This window comes from Monodelphis domestica, chromosome 8 (genome assembly GCF_027887165.1).
Source record: "Monodelphis domestica isolate mMonDom1 chromosome 8, mMonDom1.pri, whole genome shotgun sequence".
In the NCBI taxonomy this organism is placed as follows: Eukaryota; Metazoa; Chordata; class Mammalia; order Didelphimorphia; family Didelphidae; genus Monodelphis; species Monodelphis domestica.
Window position 1 is genome coordinate 64,751,738 of NC_077234.1, and position 12,837 is coordinate 64,764,574.

General features: G+C 40.5%; 1 protein-coding gene across 1 annotated transcript in view; it reads left to right on the forward strand.

Moving 5' to 3' along the window:
• The first annotated feature begins 4,799 nt into the window (after nucleotides 1–4,799).
• The window catches only part of SERPINE2 (serpin family E member 2), an 82,823-nt gene continuing 74,785 nt past the window's right edge, over nucleotides 4,800–12,837 (forward strand). The window contains exon 1 of the mRNA XM_007502196.3: nucleotides 4,800–4,935. The gene's annotated coding sequence lies outside the window, so the exon portion shown is untranslated. The remainder of the gene's footprint in view (nucleotides 4,936–12,837) is intronic.

Here is a 12,837-nt window from a genome sequence, read left to right on the forward strand (position 1 = left end):
CTCTACCAGTATTCATTTGGACAACCTTTAACTCTTTGAGTCAGCTTCCCCATCTGTAAAATGAGGGGGTTGGACTAGATGACCTCCAAAGAGTTGGAAGGTGGAAGACAGGTGACAAAGGGTTAAAGATGGGTGGAAGAGGGGCTAATGGGTAATCACTTTTTTTTCCCCTTAATTTGGTCAAAGGAAGGAGGGAGAGAAAAGACACTTGCTTGAAGGTGTCTCTGGGTCTAGGAAAGGTAATTTTTTTCTGTTGGAATCCATCCTCTCCTATTTGTGTGATAATTTCACTAGCTTGAATATAGCGTAATAAAAGTGTACCTTGCTGGGTACTTAGTGTTGTCACTTCATTCCAAAGTTCTATGAAAAGATTTACTTAGTCTTGTGTCTGACAAAGAAGATTCCTTTCATGTTTAGATTAAATTAGATAGCCTTTGAGGTAATAATTAATATTTCTTTAGTGTTCTAAAGTTTTTGAAGCACTTTACAAATATTAACTCATTTTATCTTAACAACTCTAAAAAATAGATGCTATTATTATCCTCATTGAATAGAGGTTAAGTTACTTGCCCAGGATCACTCAGCTACTAAGTGTCTGAGTCAGTATTTGAACTCAGGTCTTTCTGATTCCTGGTCCAGTACTCTACTGTACCACGAGGCTGCCTCATATCCAACTTGAAATTCCTTAAAACTCCCAAATTTGGGGGGCAGCTGGGTAGCTCAGTGGATTGAGAGCCAGCCCTAGAGACGGAAGGTCCTAGGTTCAAATCTGGCCTCAGACACTTCCCAGCTGTGTGACCCTGAGCAAGTCACTTGACCCCCATTGCCTAGCCCTTACCACTCTTCTGCCTTGGAGCCAATACATAGTATTGATTCCAAGATGGAAGGTAAGGGTTTAAAAAAAAAAAACTCCCAAATTCTGTGATGCTGTGAAAATTGATAAGAGGAAATTGGGAAGCCTAAATAAATAAATGTTCCAGGCTGTCTCAGAAGGTTAAGGAAGGCCATCTGATTTATGGAAGAACACACTTTTAAAGGAGATAAATGAAAAAAATACACATGCATGAAATGCACAGGTTAAATTCTGTGTTTTTTGTTGTTGTTCAATTGTGTCTGACTCTTTGTGACTCCATTTGGGGTTTTCTTGGCAAAGATAATGGAATAGTTTGCCATTTCCTTCTTCAGCTCATTTTGCAGATACAAAACTGAAGCAAAGAGAAGTTAAATGACTTGTCCAGGGTCACATAGCTAATAAGTGTTTTATGTCAAATTTGAACTCAGGTCTTCCTCTTTCCAGGCATGACACTCTCTCTACTATACTACCTAAAAGCCAACCACTCATTTGTTTTATAGAACATTGGAGTAATAGAAGAATAGAGAGCATTTGTAAAAGTTAAGACCTTTTACATGTAATTATCTCATTTGATCCTCACAACAATAGAGGTTAAATGACTTGCCCAGGGTCATGCAGCTATAATATATAATATTACACAAAACTTAGTCTTTGTGGTTTATGTTAAATAGAGATTACAGATGAGAGCAGAAACTAGCCATCTTACTACAACATCATCATAGGATTACACATTTGTAGGTAGACAAAACCTTCAAAATCATCTAATCCAACTCCCTCATTCAACAGATGAAGTAGATTCAGGGACTCCTCCAAGGTCACAGAACTAATGGAATAGTAGAGTCAAAATTCAAACACAAGCCCTTTGACTCCCAATTCAATTCTTTTCCCACTACCAGGGCTGCTTTCTTGCAGTCCTCATTCTTCAGGACCCCACAAGATCACAAGTTGAGATCAAAAAGGAATTTTTTTCTTAGGTACAAGATCACACTATTTAGGTCCATTGTAGAGGTGGGGGCTGGGAGGGGGGATTTACGTTTTCTGAAGCATTGGGTACTGGACCCTTTCCAAGAGAGGAAATGGGACTAAATGGATCATTTGTTTCCTCCTCTTTTGGCTTTTCTTATGTTTCTCCCAACTGTGGTTTATGGACACAAAGCCAGGCTTAGAGTTCTACTGGGCCTTCCTTGCACTGAGCTGGATAAACTCCAGGTAACCTTACATTTTTCTGAGGAACAAACAATCTGAAGTCCTATCTGAAAAAATGTGCCAGATTGGACAAATGAAATAGAATAACGAAATTTGTGACAGTGAAGACTAAATTGCAAAAAGAGAATATATAAATTCTATTTAAAGAGTGAGGAAGCCCTTGGATTTTTCCAAAGAAACTGGAGATAGTGAGGAATTTTCAATTAGAAGGACAAATTCATTAAAAAAAAATTTTTTTTTTGCTAAAGGACTAGACACTAAAGAAAAATAGCTTTGATTTATTGCTACTGACTACCAAAAAAAAAAAAGAAAGAAATATAGCTTCATCTAGGAAGCTAGGTAAAGCCCGACTCATGAGTTTATGAAGTCTTGATTATACAATAATTTGCTTTATATGCCAGAAAAAAATGATGCCACTCTTTTTTTTGTGGTTATTTCAGGCTCTTCTCACCAGGATTGGAGGCACAAACTAACACCAGGAACGCTCCCTTGGTTAGAAGCAAAGTTGTTATTCCCAGCACTATCCAACTTGCAAAACAGCCCTTTGTCTTATACTATTTCCTTCTGAAGAGATCCTTTGCACTTTGCACATTATATCCACAAATGATACAAGACAACAATATGTCATGAGATTTATTGTGGCATTTTTTTTTACCAGGTCCTTCCTGTCAGATTTTGGAATTGACAATTACTCAAAATCTTCACTTGTATGGAGTTTAGGAGAAAGGGAAGATATTCAGTAGCAGTGAGAAATCTGGACAAAAATAGGTAAGGGCCCAAAGTTTCTGTTTACTCTGAATCTTATTTATAGTTTCAAAAAAATCCAAGTTTTCTTAAACAATTTATTAAAAATTAAAATAGCTAAGCAAGAATGATCTGAAAAACCAATTGCCTAACTAGAATAATAGATGAAAATGATTTGGGGGAGGGGGTCGCATTTATATATTCCTTTTGAATCTGATTTAGTAAAAAAGAGACTTTTTAAGGAAAACATGAAATTTTCTCGGATATCTCCAAATGCTTTAGGTGTATTATAGGGAGCTGAGCTAAGGATTCATCTTTAGGGGTCCAGCCCAGAATTAGTGACTCTTTAGTACATGCTTGTAACTTAGGATACATTCCCTAATATTTCTACTCAGTTTTAGATTTGGCAAGAAGTGGCATAGAGAGCTGGCTTTGGAATCTAGACAACCTGGGTTCAAAACTGGTTCCATACATACTGACTTTTGTGTCCTTAGTCATTTTACATCCCAGAGGTCCTGCTTTCTCTCTAAGGCAGAATTATATTACTATAAGCAACTTCTTCACCAGAATACTATTCACATAAAATCACAGACCTGAACCAAAATATATGTGTATGTGTATAAACACACACATACATGTGCATGTACATAAGTGTATGTATGATTCTCAGTGTATATATAGATATATAGAAGTATAACTATGAGCCCGGGATGTTTTATGTGTGACTTGAAGGATCACTTATCATTTGATGCTTGTTATTTCCTCAACTAGCCATATCCAAGATTTTCTCATTATCAGTGGATTCGCATTTACTTTACATTCTTAAGAAGGAAAGCTTTTATCTTGATTCCGAAAATAGTAGCAGAACTATGGATAGGGTGAGATTTCTGTTCTGGTCTAAGGATGAATTGAACCACTGGTAAGGAATGTTCACAGAGACCACATTCTTAGTTAGGAATCAAAAGGTAAACCATGTCAAGTCCCAGTAATTCGGAGCGAGGGGTGGGGGGGTAGGATTGGGACGAAACCGTTACTGGTCTCCAGGAGCCATGCATTCCTTCCCCAGGTAGACTGTCAGGGCTCTAATTATGCATGCCCTCCATACCCCACTACATATCTAGAATACTCTGGATTTTCTGAGGTAGACAAATAATTCTGGTCCCCTCAGGGCAGAGGAAAGCCTGGTGGATCCTCTACGGCCAGTTACCCGGCCCTGAACTTCATCCAGTGCCTCCTAGCCTTGGTTTTCATCAACAGGGCCAAGTAGGCTGGTAGGTCCGAGGCAACCCAGGTCATTACACCCTCTTGGCCACAGGCTATGGATGGCAACCTTCGTGTTTGCCAAGGAAAGTGAAGAAATTCCTCCCCCTCCTCTGGTTGGGACATAGTTGTCCCAAAGGTACAAACGTTGGCCTGACCCTTCTACTCTTCTTCCTTTCCCCTCCTCCCCCCCACCCCGCGCCCCACTTTCTGAGTGGACTGAACCCTATTCAGCTCGCTCCACGTGCTCTGGGATCTGTCCCGGCCTTGGGGCTACACCTTGGGGGTATGTGCCAATCCTAATGAAATACCGAGGGGGGCGGCTAGGTGGGTTAGAAGAGGCGACCCACACACACACACCCACACACACACCCGCTTCCTTGGGACTGGGTGCTGAAGAGGTCGCTCGCTCACAGGAGGAGGAGGAGGAAGAAGAGGAGGAGAAGGCCTGCCTAGGAGGAGGGGCCGCGGTCCGAGAGGGCTCCCGCAGACTTGGGGGGGGGGGGAGCTGGGGGAAGAGGCAGGAAGGAAGGGGGCGGGGGCGGGGGCGGGGGGCTGCCCGGGGATCTCGGTCTGCTCTGCGCAGCTCGCTCCATCTGCTTGATAAAGCCCGGGCGGCGAGGAGCAGCTCTCGGAGCTGTGGTCCGGGACTATAAAGGGAGCTTTGTGGCGCTAACGCCTTCCCCGCCGCCGCCGCCGCCGCCGCCTTCTTTCTCCTTCTCCTTCCCCTTCCTTGCCTCCTCGTACTTCTCTCCTCCTCCTGCTTTTTTCTCTTCTTCCGTCTTCTCCCCGCCCTCGCAGGACCCAGTGCCTGCCGCCGCTGTTGCTGCTGCTCCGCTGGTGGCGTACCTGGAGATCGAGAGTGAGAGGCGGTGAGTTGGGGCTCGGAGCGGAGGGAGGAAGGAAGGAACGAACGGGAGAGGGAGGGCTGCGTGCCGCGGGACGGGACGGCACTGGGACTGGGGACTGGGACTAGCCGCGCTCCCCTTGGTTACGGTTACGACGCCCAGCTTCATCCTGCTGTCCCTCCTGAGGGCTCGGGGAAGGCGAGGAAGCCCTGGCTCCCTGTGCCCAGAGGACTCCTTCTCTTCCACCCAATGTCCTTCTCTGCTTGCATCTCCGGGAGTGCAGAGTAACTCTTCCAGTCCTTATGTGCGTGCTTTGGGTGGCAGAGCTGGGGGGAATCCTTTCCTCCCCCCCCCCCTTTTTTTTTTGCCAGCGCCTACCACACTGAGACGGAACTTTCTGCTGCTTTTTGGAATGCCTTTGACTCGGGTTTGTGGGTATCCTGGGTTCTTCTCAGTCCTCCCTCCCTGAGGCAATTGCAAACCCAAGAACAAGAGAGGAAGAAAAGGGAACGGGAGAGCTAGGGGCAGTGCCAATTGTGGTATCCAGGTGTGACTCGCAGCTGTGAATCTGTAGGATGAGGGAGAAAGGCAATTCTAGCCTCTAGCTTTCTCCTTCGTAGAGTTCCTGATCGCCATCCTATAATCCGACAAAAGGGGAAGATATAAAAAGAAGGGTAAAGGGAATATATCTGAGGAACATACACACACGACTCGTCCCCGAAGGATTTGGAGGGCATTTCTTTCCCCTCTCAACTTCTGAAACTTGAAATCATTGCTAGCCTATGTTAGACGCAAGAGGGGCACCCACAGGAAACGCCAGCCGGCCTAATGATGAATCTTGGTGCCAAAACCTTGCATTAGAGTCACTTGTTAAAGGCAAGACTGCGCTCTGGCTCCATAACCTGGCAGATGATTTGATTACTTGCTGTCCTGCCGACCCCTTACTTAGGCAGGGTGTGGGAAAACTAAAACCCTCTGTCAGCGTGTTGGGTATTTTTTTTTCCACCTGAAGGTTTTGATCAGCGATTTAGAGAGGCTTGGCATAGAAGGTTGTTATAGGAATTTTTTTTAAGTTCTTATTGTCACCCTATTGTCTGCCACTGATATATGTAACTTTGGCAAGTCTAGATGGGCTGTTTCTGTCCTAGTTTTTAAAAATGGAAATGCTATCAAATGCTTGTGAATTGGTCTTATGTGTAATTTAGTTGTATTGAAAGAAACACTTTTTTTTCCCCTTCTCATGGAGGGGGGAAAGGGGCGGAGTTAAGATTTTCAAGATATATAGGAAGCAGACACAAAAAACAACCAAAGATGGGAAGGCAGGACCACTTGGTTGGGGGGACCAGGAAAGGCCTCCTAAGAAAGGAGGATAAGCAGAGATTAAGACTCATGTCTTCTGACAAGTATAATTGTAATTACATTGCTTTTTAAAAACATATTATGCCTTACTTAGCTAAAGAAAGAAACCAAGAGTTCTTTAGAGGAATTCAGTTAGGGTTAGATGCTGTTGTCCCTTTCTGTGGGTAATCTAGGGTGTAATTGGAGCTCAAAAGAAGGTTACCTTTAGCATCAAGTAAAAGGTGCTTAAAGGTTTAACTTCCTCTTTCTGTCCCCAAAATAGTATTTGCTTATCTGAACTGCTTTGATAAAATATAAACAAAAATTACACACTTAAAAAAGATGTTTTTGTCTGCCCTAAGCTGAATACAAACCACTGGAAAATGGAAGAGGCACAGCACAAGAAGTGGGAAGAGAGCTGGCTTTGGAGGCAGAGCTGATGTGTAGCCTCTGCTAAGCTCTGTGACTAGGAGCAGATCACTTAACATCTCTGGGCCTCAGTTCCCTGAGGTGTAAAATGAGGAGCCTGGACAAGATAATATGGAGGCTCACTTCTTGATCTGGCATTCTTCAATTTCAAGTTTTTATAAATTAATAATTGATGTTTCTTTAGTCATGTCTTTCATGATGCTATATAGAAATGTTAGTCAAAGATGATGTTGACAACATTTGTAGCAACAAAAAATCCTCATGATTGTTAAAGTGTAGTTTCTCTAAATATTAGGTAGTACAGGATCATAACTGAAAGTTCTGGAGGGGTCCTGAATTTCATCATCATAGAAATTCATACTCAGAAGTGATTTCAGCAGTCATGTAGCTCATTCTGGGAAAAAGGAACCCATCTGCAGCATACCTGAGATGTAGTCCCTGCACCCTTTGCCTGAAGACCCTCAATGAGGGGAAACTCACTACCTCATATTCTTTTTTTTTTCTTTTTAGTTACCTTTGTTAGAAAGCTTTTCCTTTTTTACTGCTTTTCCCCAGTTATCTACAATTTCCCTTCTAATCCTCCTTCCTCATGACAGGCTTTTGAATACCTGAAGCCATTCTCTCCCCTATTCTCCCAGTCTTTTCTTCTCCAGGCTAGAAATCTTCAGTTTCTTCAACTGTTCCTCATGTATAACATGGACACAAGAACTTTCTCCATTCTGGTTGTGTTTCTCTCTCTCTCGTTTATCAATGGATTATCTTTCCAAAACTTGACTTGCAGAACTGAAAACAGTGCTCCACCCCTGATATGGTACTCTGGAACTATCACTTCTTTATTCCAGGCACCTCTGTCTCTATGTAGTCCAAGATCACATTAGTTTTTTCAACTTCCATATTAACTGCTATTAATTCATATTGAGCTTACTGTCTACTAAACTCACCAGATATTTTTCCAATTGGAGAGTAAGGTGGTGCTGTGGATAGAGTGCCAGATCTGGAGCTGGGAAGACTCATCTTCCTTCATTCAAATATGGCTTCTGAAATTTACTAGCTGGGTGACTCTGGGCAAGTCACTTTACCCTGTCTGCCTCAGTTTTCCACATCTGGGAAGTCTGCTGGGGAAGGAAATGACAAATCATGCTAGTGTCTTTGCCCAGAAAACCCCAATGGAGTCACAAAGAGTCAGATAAATCTTAACAATTTTTTTTGATCATCTGCTATCTAACCCTGAACATCCCCATTTAGTACTTGTTCAATTGATTGTTTTCAACCCAAGAGTACGATTTTACATTTATCCACCTAAATTTATTATTCTCGAATCTTAAAAGACCATTTTGCAAAAAAACTGTATCTCAAATTTTTCATAGTACTATAATGTTTTAAAAAGTTAATAAACAATTTTGGGTTTTAAAAGTTGGATACATATCCTATGCCTATTCACACAGGTACTTAGTACCAAGATTATAACATGTTGGATGTGATTTTTCTGTACCGGCAGCAATTTCTAGAGCATTGATAGTGAGACAGCCTTGCTAAACTATCATTCAAAGGATAGGTAAAACCAAATAGATTTTGAAATTTCTTCTTTAAAATGGTCACAGGGGATGGAGTAGGTAGTAGTGGGGAGGGAGGGAATCCTGTTCAATGGGATTTCAGACTTTATGACCTGGCAATATACCCTTTTCTTTCTTCTCTGCCTCCACTACCCATTTTTCCCTCCTTCTCCCTTCTCATCATTTTCCAGCCCTTTAGGTAGTGGGAATTGTAGGTGTTCAATCATAGAATGAATGTACCCATTTATTTGAGTAATTGTCCAGGCCACAGTGCTGTACAATGGAATCAAACTCAAATAGAAAAGGATCCCTGCTGGCCACATACTGACTTAGAAAATAATAAATTAACATTATCCATGTTGAACTGTGTTGTTATTTATTTTGTTAAACCTTTTCCTGTTACATTTTAATCTGGTTGAGGAGTTTTATAGCCTTAGGTTTGACATCTTTGATCTAGGGCATACTTGCTTCAAGCATGGATTGGATTAGATTGCTCCGTGTCTCTTTCAAGCTTGGGATAGTTCATGATTTAACAGTGAATTGCCAGTACCACAAGACCAGTGCTTGGGTGTTTATTAAATAACTGTGGGACTTTAGACAAATTGCCTAATTTTCCTAATCTTATTTCCTCATTTGTAGGATGGAGATAATTCTTATAAACCACATATCTGGAGAATCTTGAGTTTTAGAACTTAAAGCAACCTTTAAATGATTATCTAGTTAAACCATCTCGTTTTACAGATGATGAAATTGTGACCTGAGAGTTTAAAGTTACTTGTCTAGTGTTAATAAGCAGCAAAGCCAGAATTTGAATCCAGATCCTGTGGCCCACCTCGAGTGTTCTTTATACTCCATCATGCTCAATGGAATTGTTGTAAAGAAAGCATTTTGTGCCTAATGGAGAAATTTGTTTCTCACCTCTTATCAAGTGGTGACCTAGAGTGGAATAAGGCATATGCTTGCAGACATAATCAATGCATTGATTTATTTTGAATGACTAGAAGTATTTGTTAAAGAGAGTTCTATTATGGGGAATGAATAGTAACAGTGATATTACAAAGAAAAAAGCTTTTTTGTAAAAAGCTTTAAATAAAGTTTAAATTGTAAGTCTCAAAACATTCTCTAAGTGTGACTTGTTTCAAAAAGATCTTTAGAATGTAATATATGCCATATTGGGTCAGGGACTCAGTCTCATAAGAAGATGAGGATAAGAAGATTAGGAATAGGCATGATGTCTGAGATCAAGGATGTTGATGTTTGATACTCATCTATTAATCAAGAACTTCTAGACTTGGGTTCCTATCCCATCTCTACCACTAGCATGTCAACTAACTTAGTGACAATGATGTGTTACACTAACTACACTAATTATTTCACTTCCCTGGACCACAGTTTCCACATCTTTAAAATGAGGGATTTGGGTTATCAGATGGTCAAAGATCCCTCCTAGGTCTAATGTCTGATGGTTCCATGACTAGTCTGTTTTTACCTTTTATTATCTCTAGGAGAGTGGTGGTAGGCATAATTTTATCAATGGTTCTGTTAGAAGACAACACTACCTTCTATTGCCCATTTTGAAGTTTCAAGGGGGTGTTCACTGTTTTATATAGAGTCCTACATTCCCTTAATGTATGCCATCATTTTATAACCTTTGATCATATCCCCCATCAACCTTTGCTACTGATGATGCCTAACTTTAGCCTTTAAAAACTCTTTCATTTTTTTGATCATTTTAGCGGTCCTTCTAATGCCTTGTGAAGTGTGTTACTCTGAAGTTCATGGTTCAGAACAATATGCTTTATAAATATCACATGCCCCTTTTGATAGGTATCCATACTGGTACATCTACCTTCTATGCACCATTGTGCCATGGAAGTGCCTTTGGATTCTTGAAGACTTAACTCTGCAGAGCCCAAGCTCTGAAAGATTCTCCTGAACTAGAAAGATTGAGCACTTTTGTCCAGGAATGGATCATAAATCTATTGTCCAGGAGGCTAAGGATAGGGAAAGCAGAGAGACTCATTATCAGATTGGTTGTAGAACATCTCTTGAACCCATCTAACCCAGATGATGAAATGACATATCCTTGAAGTGTGGAAATATCTACAAGGGTAAGAGATAGGTTTCTCTTGCATCCTGTTGACTTCATCCACTAAAACATTAAAAAAATAACCCTACACCAGAGTCCAGGGTCAGCAGTTTTAATTCTTACTCTCCTATGAATTATGCTGCATTACTGGGCAAGACTCAAGTCTAAAGAGTTGTGTTTAGTTCTAAGCACCATAGTTTCTTCATCTAAATTGAGAGTTCTTAACCTGGGATCTATGGACCCCCCAAGGAGTCTATGAACTCAGATGGGCAGGAGTTTACATCTTTATTTTCACTAACCTCTAACTAAAATTTAACATTTCTTTCAATTAGAATAGTTTTTTAAGCCTTATTCTGTGAAAAGGTTCACTCTTTTTCACCAGACTGCCAAAAAGGGTCACTGACACAAAAATTAAAATGATCCTTGAGGATCATTAAACACATTTAATAGGTTCTTTAAGTCCTTTGTTTTATAAGTATGTAGTTTGCATTTTTGTTCATATTATAACCAACAGGATTATAGAATTGTAGATTTATGAGAAAAATCCCTAGAAGTGATTTAATCTAGCCCTTTCATTTTATAAAGGAGGAAACTATGTCTTAGAGAAATTAATGACTTTCTCATCATCACAAAGCTAGGCAGGATTTGAATATAGGTTGTTTGTCTCCAAATCCAGGGCTCTTTCCACTGTAATACACTACCTCCAGTTAGTATCTAAGACCCTTTCCAACCAACTCTACAATTTTGATGGGAGGACCCATAGCCAGCCTGCTAGTTGTTACTAAATGGTTCTCCATTCTCTCCGAAACTGGTCCATGTGGAGCAGACACAGTCTGTGACAAGGACTTTACCTTACTCAAAACTTACAACTGGTTAGATCGTCTAGGACAGTGATGGCGAACCTTTTAGAGACCAAGTGCCCAAACTGTATCCTCACACCGAATATTAGCTACTCCCTTACCCCAGATAGGTGAGCAAGGAAGCACTCTCATTGGGCTGCTGAGCAGAGGGGCAGGGCATGTGAGAAATGACCTCAGCCTCAGTGGAGAGAAGGAAGATAGCAGCCCCTCTGGCATGCATGCCATAGGTTTACCAACATGGGAGCTTTCACTCTTGTTAACATAACTATTTGGAACCCTAGGGTCACTTTCATGCACCAGTGAGGCATCAGGATAGAATTTTTATGAAAAGAGTTAGATAATTTTCTTAAAATACATTTCTCTCTCTACCTTCAAGTGCCCTGTTCTTGCCACTGTCTTGTAAGATCTGTTTGTTCACATATGTTTGGTATTGAGACCTAGCTCTGCCCTTTTATACTTGTGTGTCTTTGAGCAAGTCTCTTAACCTCTCTGTATCTCAGTTATAAAATGAATGAATTGGATTAAATGACTTTTAAGTCAGGGGTTCTCAACTTTGGTTCTGTGAACTTTTTTATATTTTGACAACTGTATATTAATATAATTGGTTTCCTTTATGATCTTATGTTTATTGTTTTATGTATTTAAAAACACCATTCAATGAGGATGCCTTCTGAGTAATCCTGCCTCCTGACCTCCTGAGAGGTGTTGAACTCAATGCAGAATGAGACACATTTTGGGACATGGTCAATAAGAAAATTTGTTTTACTTGACTATGCCTATTCATTTCAAGGGTTTTGTTTTAACTTTGTCTTTTCAGCATTAGGGAGAGGGGATAGGGAAAGGCAATATATGCTTGTTAATTGAAAAAATAACATTTAATTATAAAAATAAAAACAGTCTGAGAAAAGGGCCATAACTGGACCAGACTGCCAAAGGATTCCATGACACAAGTTAAGAATCCCTGTTCTCAGGTCCCTTCTAGGTCTTAGTCCAAAGATCCCTCTACACTCTAATTTCCAAATAATTTCAAGTCAGAATTTTAGAGTTGGTAGGAATCGCAAGGGTCATTTGGTCTAGCCATTATCTGATGCATTGTATTCTTTCTTCAATTCCCTAGGAATTCCACTTCCTATCTGTATGCCTTTGTACTGGCTGTCACTGTGCCTAAAATGCATCTGCTCATCACTCCCACCTCTTAGAATATCTATTTTCCTTTAACAATCTGTGACTCTACCACCTTTTCATGAAGTCTTTCTTGCTCTGTTCTCCAACCTCCACCACCTGCTAGAGACCTTCCTACCAAAATTTACTCTATATGTGTATATTGTCTTCTCCTGCTAGATTATAAGCTTCTTGAGGGCAAGGTCTATGTTACTTTGACCTTTGCACCCAGAATACCTTTCATGGTGCCTGAGACAAAGTAGATACTTAGTAAATATTGATTGATTGGCAGTCTTGAAAACTTTCTTGAATAACTAGTGATTAGAAACTTACTATCTATGAAACTTCCCACCCTATGTTTTAAATATCTCTACATATTAGAAATCTCTTTCTTGTTATATTTAACCAAAACCTGTCTCCCTGTATTTATTTTTAGCCTTTACCATCTGTCTTAGAGTCAATACCATGTATTGGTTCCAAGTCAGAAGAGCACTAA